Raw genomic sequence first — 11960 nt, forward strand, 5'->3', positions numbered from 1 at the left:
GCCTGGTTAATTTCCACACTCACCATACATTAGTATGGGGAATATGGAAATTATGGTATTCATCAAATTCCAAAAATTATGTATTTTCGGAAATTTGATAATGTAACCATACACCACTGTGAGGTGGCGTATAGTAGGTGACACCTGCTGTCAGCAGGGCAGGTCCCCCGGCGTCTCCCTCCGTCGCTCTGGCTCCGGGTGGCTGTGCTGATGCTGTTCTCCCACAGAACACAAAGTTTAGATCCCTGCTTGTGCCTGTGCATTAGGAGCAGCTACTAGAACAATTAAATTACAAGCATCTAACTTCTAGATTTCACTTACATTTGCTGCTTCCAGAGGCAGAGTAGCCTGTTCTGTGACAGGCAGCAGCAGGGAGGAGCTCTGCAGAAGACTCCCCAGTGTGCAGACTGCATCAGCTGACTCGTGTATCTTCATGTGCCCCGGACCCAGATGGTGGAGGTGGGAATCTCCCCTGCGCTGTGCAGATTAACCCTCTGTAGCCCAGTACAATAGCCCATGTACAATGACTAACCTCTTCTTGCTTTCTTGCAGTTTGTCCTTTGCAGAGGAGAACAGAAGGAGCATGGTGGGAGGAGCTACCCCCACTCTGCTCCTTCTGCCTTTCTGTTCTCCTCCGCGATGGCTGGACCTGGTGCATGTCAATGTGGGTGGGCACGGTGCACTCAGCTTTCTTCCAGCCGCCAGTGACACAGTTGTCTGACCTCCGGTTGCTCCTTCTCATTATGATGAAAAAAAAAAATCCTTCAGCTGCATGGCGATGGATTGGCAGCCAGGGGAAGTTGCCAGGTACTCAGAACCCCCCCCCCCCCCCCCCCGTGTGCATGCACATATGGATGAATAGGCCCCTGAGTCCTGCATCCCACTCATTTATTGCCACTGTACTAATAGCAGTCAACCTGCTTTAAAAAAAACAAAAACACACACACTGATGGCACCACCAATGGTAGACCAATGGCCATCACTGGCATCACACACACTGATGGCACCACCAATGGTAGACCAATGGCCATCACTGGCATATGTATTATAGGGAAGGGAAATTACATACCAGGCAGGAAGTAACAACTTTTAGAGCAGCTGCTGACCAACAGAATTATCTGTCAGTCAATGCACACCGTGTGCTAATGTAATGTAACTATCACTTCCTACACGGGCTTGTCTCCTGCTGGGCTGGTTATAGCTGCCCTTTGTTCTCCTTGCGAAATTTCAAGTAGAATGGAGAACTTTTATCATATTGTCCTTGGCCCCCCCCCATAAAAAGTGTACAGTATCTCCACCAAGTATGTATTTAATAAGTCTCTGGACCAGGGTCATAGTTATAAATGAGACCCTGAGTATGGGATGTATTCTGACCGTAGGCATACCGATTGCCGGGATCCCATTCCCTATCCGCGGCTGCGATGTGCTGTTATGCAGCCAGCTCCGTAGATGACGTTACTTTATAGAAGCCTATGAGTTTCTTTATGCAAAAAGCCCCAGGAGAATAATCCTCCAATCTCTCTAATAAATTCTAATTGCTCTATATTCTCCCCCAATATGTATCCCCCTGAGCTCACACATATTTTGAACATCTTTTATGGTATATAATATATATTTATATTATGTTTCCTGTATAGTGGTGGCTTTAAACTCCCTATGGTTGATATGTGCACTATACCTTACAGCAGGGGTCAGGGAACTTTTTTTTTTTACCTTTTACCGCAAAATATATTTAAATATGCCGATGTTACCCCCTTGGTTTGAAAGGAAGGAAATCCTATAGTAATGCCCCCGTAGTAGTGCCCCCATATAATGCCCCTGTAGTAGTACCGCTTGTACAAAAAAAAACCCCACTTACCTTAATCCCCGCTCCTGCATCCGCTACCGTCCTGTCCGGCTGCTCCTTGGTACTATGTGAGAGACGTCACTTATTACTTTATTATTATTATTTATTTTGACTAAAATAAAGTGAAAAAGGGTGTTTTCACACCCTTTTCACATTATTTTAGTATCACCTATAGTTATTACAGGGCAATTGGAGTAGAATTCATAAAATTCTACTCCAACCCTTAATTATCACTTATTTTTAGTAAGCAGATCGCATTTCCCATAACTGTAATGGGAAATGTGATCCAACCAGAGTTACTAAAAATAAAATTTGAAAAAATATCGGGGAAAGCCCTGTGATAATAATGCCACCCGGAGGTGGCATTATCCAGGGTCTCCCCCGGTTACCGGCCTCCTGCCCTGCTCTAACAGGGAGAGCAGAGCCGGGAGTCAGTCCCAGTAATCAGCTGTGTGGTCTAAACAGACCGCAAGCTGATCACTGCAAAAAGAAAAAAAAATAGTAAAAAAAAAAATTTACTTACCTGACTCCAGGGACTGGTGATGACTCCCCTCCGGTCAGCTGATCTCCCATAGTGCACTGCTGCCCGGTCATCAGGTGATCGGGTCCCAGTGCAGTATGGGAGATCACCTGATCGGAGGCATGGAGAACATCACCAGAGCCCGGATCATGCAGGTAAGTGTAATTAAGGGAAGAGGGGGGAGGGGTTGCGGGGGCAGGGCTTAGCGCTGGGGGAGGGGGGTAGTAGCGGCGGCCGGTCGGCACATGCGCGGGCACTTTGTCACGGTATTTTTTGCGAAAATACCGTGATAAGGCTCTGAAGGGGATTCGCAGGGACAGAACTTTATCGCAAGCTCTGTCCCTGCAAGGGATTTGTAGTAAATCCTTGTGATATTGCCTGTTTTCGCAATGCGAATTCAGTCGTTAATATCACATTACAATCTGCATTCAATATGCGTATTGTAGTAAATAGAGCCCATAGTGCGCATGGAGAGAGGCGGAAGCCGGAGTTCAGAAGAGAACTCCAGCCTCCGGCTAACGCGGCGCTGCAGGGAAGGAGCCGGGCGCCCGTTGGTAATAGCATCTCAGCGGGCGTCTGGCTTAGAGCCTCCCTGCGGCACAGCCGGGCATGCCTATGAATCATTCTATATTATAGAATGATTCATATGTATGCCCGGCTGTCCGTCCATTACCCCCAGGAATTTCATTTTTACCCCCTGTGGGGAAATTTACCCCTGTTCCCTGACCACTGCCTTACAGACTTAACACAACTAAAAATGTATCTAAAAATAAACACACGGACAACAGGAGTTGGATTTAAAATTAAAGGTCAAATTTATTTGAAATCAGATTATTAATTAATTAATTAATACAATATTGAATTTGGGCTATCGAATTAGATAATTAGATGTTGCCAATTAAAATTGATTGTGAGCTTAAAGTTAGTATGTTGGTGGACAACAAAGAACGGACACTCCCACAAAACACACACAGACCAAACACATCACCGTTGGTGTTCAACTCTCCAGCAAAAAGCACGCCCGGACGGGCTGTGTCATTTCCCGGTAGGGACGTTTCTGGCCTATCATTGAACAAGGAGAGCGCACCCATCTAATTTATGTAACTAGAAGCACACTACTGTTCTTTCCGCCACAACACACAACACAGACAAACACACAACAAACAGGCAGAGAGGGAGGGTGGGATTTCCAGAAACAAAGAGGCTGAGTCTTTGGATAACAGACCTAATATACCAGCAAGGCCAAATCCCCAAGGATCCCTATAGGCTAACACTAATGACTGACGCTAACATCAAAAGTCTTAAAGGTATAATGCTCCCACAACCACGGGGTTTAAACTGACTCAGTCAGATTGCACCTGCCTGACGCTGTCCTCCTGCATAATTGTGTACCCCATATTTTACTCTGCCTATCCAACATATTATTTTCTCATTGTTACATACTTACTGGTCTTTCTTCTACTTCTTTTACTGCCTTTGTACACAAGTGTTGTATCATATGCTGCACTGCTTATGCTTCAATAAATATATTTATAGAAAGAAAACGCACCAGGAGAGGGATCCGAAGCATCCCTCTCCCCCACCCCCTGCGGATTGTGTATGCACAGGATGATGTGTGTGTGTGTACAATAGAGTCATAGTCCTGGAAGTGTTGTGATCACCGGTATGCTTACTCTTGCTTAGCAGATGCTGGACTGCAGACAATGGGAGTGGGACATATCGCAAATATTCATGTGAAAATTGAACCATACTGCCCTAAATCCTTTCACTAGTTCCCCAACAATATTGATGTCCAGTACACAGAATGCAGGAGGCGCTGGTTTAGTCTGCTCCCTTTTAGCTGTGTCACACAGAATACTGTAGTGATCAGTACAACTGACATCCTGCTGACCCTACATAACCAGGGCCAGTATATCTACAAGGAGAACAGTTAGGACATGGTGGGACCTAGGATGCCTATATGCCACCTGCAACTGTTCAAATCCATTTTTTAATCTTCTCTCATTCCCATTACTAAACTCTTCCTGTACTCGGGTGCCACAGCATTGGGGGTGCTGCAAGGAGTAATGCAGGCACGGCTGCTACACAAGAGAAAATTGAGGTATCTGCGCTGGTGATAATATAAATATATGACACCTTGTTAATATAAAAAAAAAATTTTGTAATTTATTCGATAATGAACTGCAGTTCAATATAACATACACACATATAACAAATAATTAAAAAATGTTGCCATAAATAATGCTAGCAACCAAATAAATAGAATGGTTGTTGCAAATGGATAGTATCCAATGGTTCCCAAGGGCTAACATGTAGCCAATAAACACAGTCCAGCAAATGGCAATATTGTTGCTATAAGAAGGCCCAAGATAGGGAATAAAATTCAGGCTATTCAATGTCACAAATCGCAAACATTCCAATGTATAAAGTCCAGTGACTAAAACTCCTAACCCAAGGGCTCACAGGAGATATATGGAGTGGCAGTGGTGTATGATAGAGTCACACCGTTCAGGCGACTCCTGCCCGTAATGGGATGGATAGCGAAAAACTGTGGATAGAGGTGCAACGTACCAGGTGCTGAGGTGTAGCTGATTGGCACCACGGGACCGGCTCCCGCACGCACCGCTGGCAGAGGGACACCAACCCGTATGGAGGGGGCACCACGGCCAAGAAGCCCCAATGGACGATGGAGACCGGTGGCAACAAGTGCGTGTCCATCCTGGTCAGCACAGAAACCCGGCGGCTGAGCGGGATGGAGTCAGATGACCGCTAGGTGAGTTTGGGCGGCTGCCGGGAGCTGAGCTTATGGAGACCCAGATGACTCGACCGGAGAGTGCAATAGGCAGTCACTCCAGTGTAATCCCTCCAGCACTTGGAGCCAAGAGTGTATGAAGTAATCGGCAGTTCACTGGTTCCTTGACGCGTTTCTCCCCTATACAGGGGTTTTCTCAAAAGGCAAGCAGCATGTTTACGTATGCTACACACACAGAGAGCAGCAGTGTAAACATTGGTTTTATAACAGGAGGGGGCCCGTGTGCAGACACCTTGCCAGAGTCTCCTGAGCATGTGCCATATCACCGGCATTATCTCCTGAGATACGGCCCTGGTGCATATAGACATTTCCACATGGTATAAGGTCAGAATTAGCCCCTCTGACAAACTTCGTGCCTACGAAAATCTCTCATATTTCAAGGGAACATTCTATAGTTTATTCTTTATGGAGGGCGGACTCTAATCCAATCTATTCTGTAGATGAAATAAACTTTATTTTGAAAAAGAGTCATAGTAGGAGGTAGGGCTGGCACAAGGAATCTCTGCACCCTAGACAGATCTTCATCACACTGCCCCCACTACTACTACCAAGCCCCTCTGGTGAAAGTGTGGAGGACACACACACTATACCCACACACACTGAACCCACACTGCAGTGAGGGCATGTGTGGGGCGACTTATAGCTGCGGCTGATTACATCCGTGGGTGCCACCAGTGCAGGGTGAAAGAAGGATGTCTCTGCTAGAGACAGCCTTCATGTTTTAGTTTGGTGCACTCAGCGGTGCCCTCCAGTTACTGGCGCTCTAGGCAGCTGCCTAATGGTGGTGCCGGTCCTGGTAGGAGGCTGGTCATGTATCCATGTATGAATAATGCATTTCTGTGCTACTGTGGAAATTGTGTACAATTTCATGCTGCCTCTTGTTAATTTAAATGAAGGGTTAATATCTGCCAAGACTTCCTTTTCCAGGGTCAATGGAGCAAATTTTTCAAGTCAGTAGATGCAAATACAGTAGTTGTGCCTGTAGAAAAGTGTTTTACAAAAGGCCGGCAATTCCACATACAATGGACAAAGCTTGCATCCTGGTGAACACACTTCAGGCAAGGAAATATGTTCAACAAGTGTGAGGGGGCAGCCTTCACTCGCATGGAATCAAAAGAGGTTGTAAGGTGTTTATAATGGATAGACATAACTTTTTCTTCTCTGAGGGGCCTGGCTAGCAAGCTATAGAAAAAAGGGTGGGAGTCCTCTAGTTGCAGTATTATGTGATACCCCGGTTAAGGTGATTATATGAATGGTGTGGAGAGGGTGCAAGTTGGAGTTACCTGTCTAATAGATCAACCTTCTGGCTTGATTGTTCGGTGGCAGCTCTCAACTCAGACCACGTCCCAGCAGAGAGGCAAGGGTTCTTCCCCCAGACACAGTAAATGCACAACCAGGCTGGCATGTACAAGCATGGGATATGTAAATTACCTGACACCAGGTGATATCTGGTAAGGGGCAGCATGGTTGTATTAAATCAAATGAGATTTACATGTACATTAAATAAACAATAAATCAAAATACATTCTCACAGTTACTGGTAACTACAGTATGAATGCTCACCATAAAACTATAGAATGTTTCTTTAAGACAAATTGTCTATACATAAAATACACAACTGGATATTCACATAAACACAACATAAAATGCAGTGTTAGGAGACAGAGTGAAAAGCGACAAGGTGCCAGCCAATCAGCTCCCAACTGTCATTTTTCAAACACAGCCTGTGAGATGACAGTTGGGAGCTGATTGGCTGGCACCTTATCACTTTTCACTCTGTCTCCTAACACTGCTTAGTAAATAGACCCCTAATCTGCGTCACGCTGGTCAGTGGCATCACCCAGCTCTTATCTCTCTACAGCTACAATTCTCAACCCTCCAACTGCTCTTTTAAAAAAAAAAAAAAAAAAAGTTTTAAATCAACTTGGCTTAAAATGACACTGGCCTCTTTGCCCTTTTCCAAAATGGTGTAATTTGTGTAGGATCTCACTGGCCACGAAGCAGCAAATGCAAAGCTTGATGTACAGTAAATGTGTGGAGTGGGGGTAGGGTGGGGTGGGTACAGATTACCTGGATCTGAGCCTGTTTGAGGGCTTCAAAGTTGCGTCACTAACCTTTGTGACACCCGGTATGCTGTCTCGATAACAAGGATAACTGTCCGCGCGTCGGAGTCGCATGCTGGCAAAAGAGTGTGGCCTTGCTGGTAGGGGGCGTGGTCTCATGGACCAGCCCGTTTAAGTCACTAGTCTCTCACTGAAGTGCACATTTGTAGCAATGGGTATTATGCCAAGTGGGCTGTGGCCAAGCCCCCGAGATTGGCCACTCCCCTACACCAGGGCCTGCAGACATCTTGGCCGCCCTGAATGTGTGAGTGACTGGAAGATCACATTTATCTACTACCTGTGCAACAGTTATAGTTTATGCCAAGATGTGTCAGTTACGTTCCCAATACTAAAGACTGCAGAGCTCACCCATTGCCTAAAGGGGTAAGCATTGAAAACAGGAGAGTATCTCCGGCGCTGAGGAGGGTACAGTACTTTATAGATCTAACCTTCATTGTGACACTTGCGCTAGGCAAAACTAGTCCCTGACTCTCCATAAATGGGAGCCAAGCTATATAGGACTGTTACAGACAGGGCCGCCATCAGGGGGGGACTGCCGGGCCTTGAGTCCCGGGCCCGGAGAGAGCTGAAAGAGAGGGGGCCCGGACGCAGCGGTGTTGCGCCGGATGCCAGGTACAATTGCTATACATCACCGGCGGCATGTATGGTGCACAGCCACGAGCTATCCAGAGCACTCAGAACGACAACCAATCAAGAGTGGCCGCTCCTGTTTGGCTGCCGGTCCGCGAGCTGTGATTGGCTCATGACCAGCACCATATTAGAATGCCGCCGCCAGAGCCACACCCGGGCCCCCTCTCTCTCTGCTCTCTCTCTTCAGTCGGCTGCAACTCTGGAGCTGAAGACATTCTACAGGTACACTACCATTATTGTAACATAACCCCTGAGTTAGCCCTATGCTCCCCCCCCAGTCCAGCCAGCCGTTCCTGCCCTGTCCACTACGTTCCAGCCATTCTTCCCCCCTTAGTCCAGAGCCAGCCTGCCCTGTCTCCCTCCTAGTCCTGCCAGCCTTCCCTGTCCTGCCCCCCCCAGTCCAACCAGACTCCCCCCACTAGTCCAGCCACCCCTGCCATGTCTCCCTCCTAGTCCTGCCAGCCACCCCTGCCATGTTCCCCTCCTAGTCCTGCCAGCCACCTCTGCCATGTTCCCCTCCTAGTCCTGATAGCCATCCCTGTCATGTGCCTCTCCCCCCCCTCCAGAAATCAGGACTCAACATTGCTTTACAGCTTTTTGAACAAATTGGTGTACCACCCCCAGTGTAGCTCCGCCCACCTCTACCATACCCCCCCTCCCCTTCCTGGGGGGGCCTTGCCTAATTTGTCAGTCCCGGGCCCCATAATTTCTAATGGCAGCCCTGGTTACAGATAATGTCAGAACTTAAGATAATACTGTAAGTGGTCAAACACCCTCTTACCCAAACATGAAATATGGGCTGCAATTGGCAAATAAGGGATGACCCAACAAAAAATAGATAATCAATAATCAAATTATTTATTAATTAGATTCATAACATCATATTACATCTCACTATTGTCTAATATAAACAAAATTAACAATTATTTTCGTACTATTGTAGACAACATTGTTTAGAGGAATAATTAAAAATACAAATAATTGGAAAATAATTTAAAAACACAATATCACAAATTAAGCTGCAAAACACACAACGATGTTAGTAACCAATGATTTTAGTGAACGATTTTCGTTCAGATTTTCCCTTGAAAAAGTGAACGAAAATCGTTTACTAAAAATCATTGGTTACTAAAATAATGAACGATTTTCATAAACGAACGATGAACGATTTTTTTAATCATGCATACAGTGAATGGAAATCGGTCATCGTTTATCGTTCATTCTGCACAACATGAATGATTTTCTGAACGAATATCATTAATTGGACAGTCAGAATGGACGATGAACTACAAACTGCAAATGTGAACGTGCATGAACGATCATCGTTCAGCTTAACAAGATGAATGATTTTACAAACGAATTAACGATAACGACATCGTTATAGTTAAATCGTTCAAAAAATCGTTATGTGTGTATGCACCTTTAAAAATCAAACTTAAAAAAAGCATAAAAAATTCAATTCTAATTTAAAATTGCAATGCATTTCACAGCACCTGGCCACTTCCTTTTAGCTGCCCCATCTGAGAGGAGCCAACCAATTTGCACCTGTTTGGGGCATGACACACTGGAGGTGGGAAGGTCTGGGGGCGTGATGACGTAATTGCGTCATCGTAACTCCCCCCTGCAAATTAAAGTGAACTGTAGCATCGGCCTGCCTGTACCGCCCACTTCACTTGGAAAGTGGGCAGCCTCGGCCAGGTGGCTCCTGCCTCTGGGAGACTTGCCCGCTTTTCTGGGTGCCTGTGCTACAAAGAGATGCGCAACTTGGGTAAAAAAAAAATATGCAAATTGCGTTTATTTCTTACTCTGAATAAGGCCCTTTGTTTCCCTGTGTCACGGACACCATGAACGTGGCCTGTATCTCATAGGGACCTATTCATCATCACTTATTTTTCACAAAAGAAAGTGAAAATTAAAATTTTGTGAAAAGTGTCAGGGCTATTCATGAAGTTCCGAAAAAGCATTTTTTTCGGAACTTGATGATGTTACTGAACGCCACTTTCAAGTGGCGTTCAGCCCCCGATAACCTTCACAGGCTGCTGTTTACACGGCAGCCTGTGAAGATTAACATTGCAGCCACACAGCACAGGGATCTATTCAGATCCCACCCTGCTGTGTCTGCACTGCAGAGCCCCAGAGCTGAGCTCCGGGGCACTGCAGACATGCGGCCCTGCTCACCGAAAGAAGACAGGTGAGCCAGGGTAAGGATAAGGAGGGGGGTCGAATCGCACACCCGCGGGGGGACAGTGAAGTCCGCAGCCTGTCTCCAAGCTGTGCATGCGCAGGTTGAAGACAGGCAGTGAAAAGTTTCTCACTTCCGAAAAACTGCTTAGTAGAAACAGCCGTTTTTCGGAAGTGATAGTTTAGGGCAAGAGGCATGATGAATGAGGCATGATGAATGCCTCCTAAACCATACATGCCTACTCTCCCGATTTGGCCGGGAGCCTCCCGAAAATCGGGTGCCGCTCCCGGCCCCCCGGAAAAGTAGGCAGGCCTCCCGACTTATCCAGCCCCCCCCCAATGCAGTGCTAAACCCCCGCTACGGAGGGGCTGATGACGTGATTCGCGTCATCATAACCCCGCCCCCCGCATAGCAATGCCAGAAATATCGGCATTGTGTAGCGGGGGCGGAGCCTAAATGACGAGATTGTGTGGCTCCACCCCAGTCCTGCCCCTAAACGATGGTAACGTGTCCGGCCACGCCCCTCTATACAGGCCCCGCCCCCCTGCTACACCGACCTGCCTGCTTCCGCCCGGAGGAAGCAGCCAGGATGTAGGCAAGTATGCTCCTAAACTCTGTTTGAACTCGCAGCGAGTTCAAATCATAATTATCACATGTGATAATTATGTTTTGATGAATAGGCCCCAGAGTGACACAATAGCTTTAACTTAATTTGTGTACAGCCTTGCTGTGTAATAATAACTGGGTGTACAATATATATATATAAATAAAATATAAATAAAATAATTCTGCTTTGGGACTCCCATGTGTGCAAAACTTTTTTGGGGGTACCTATAGACTTAGTAAGAATACATAATATGGGGTTATAGTCCCTTTAATTGTTGGAAAGTAAATGGATGGTAAATTATGGGGGGTATCCACTTAGCGATATACAAACGACAGCACAATTGCGACATTGCAATCGTGCTGTCGTTTGTATAGCTAGTGATGTGCTAGGACTCGTTCATCCCTCATCCCCGCACATGCAGAACCTGACGAGATCGTCAGGTTGACCTGCATGTACGGGCGATGTCGGATGTCGGAAGTGACCCGCGGGCACGCGCATCGCGGGTTGCTTCCATCCAAAACATCCCCGATGCATGCGCGATTTGCAAGCAATTGCACGATAAGGATATCGTTATCGTGCAATCGCTTGTTTAAATCGCTTAGTGGATACCCCCCATAAAGGCCCCCATACATCAGAGATGGATTGTAGCAATCGTGCAATTTGCAATTGATTGTGTATAAAAATCTGCAATGTATGGCTTCACAGATCGCAGATTGTAACCAAAAAGTGATTGGAATTGTTTAATAAGATTGTCCAACATGTTGGATTTCACAGATCGATTGGGGCTGTAGATGGCTAGTGTATGGACATGATCAGCAGATTTGCAGACCGTTTCTAGCAAAATGATGGGCCTTTCAAGATTGCCAGATCTGTGTTTGCTGCAATCGATCTACAAATCACTGAAATAGATCTGTAGTGTATGGGCGCAGATTGCTCGATTGGGAAATCCTAAGATCGGGCAATAAATCTTCAAATTGTTCAATTGTGGTTTTCAGATTGCTGATGTATGGGGGCCTTAAGTTATGGTGAATAGCAGACCCTCCAACATGACCCATTCCATTAGGTACAAAATGCTCTGCTCCTGGACTTCCCTCTTAATTGATGATTGCAGACACCTGTGCTGAAACACCTGTCTCATCTATTAAATGGTTCAACACAGGTGACTGCAGTCATACATTAGATGGGAAGTCCAGGAGCAGAGTGTTTTGTACCTAATGGGACGGGTCATGTTGGAGGGTAG

The sequence above is a fragment of the Taudactylus pleione genome, unplaced genomic scaffold (assembly GCF_031769625.1).
Source record: "Taudactylus pleione unplaced genomic scaffold, aTauple2 ptg000212l, whole genome shotgun sequence".
NCBI lineage: Eukaryota > Metazoa > Chordata > Amphibia > Anura > Myobatrachidae > Taudactylus > Taudactylus pleione.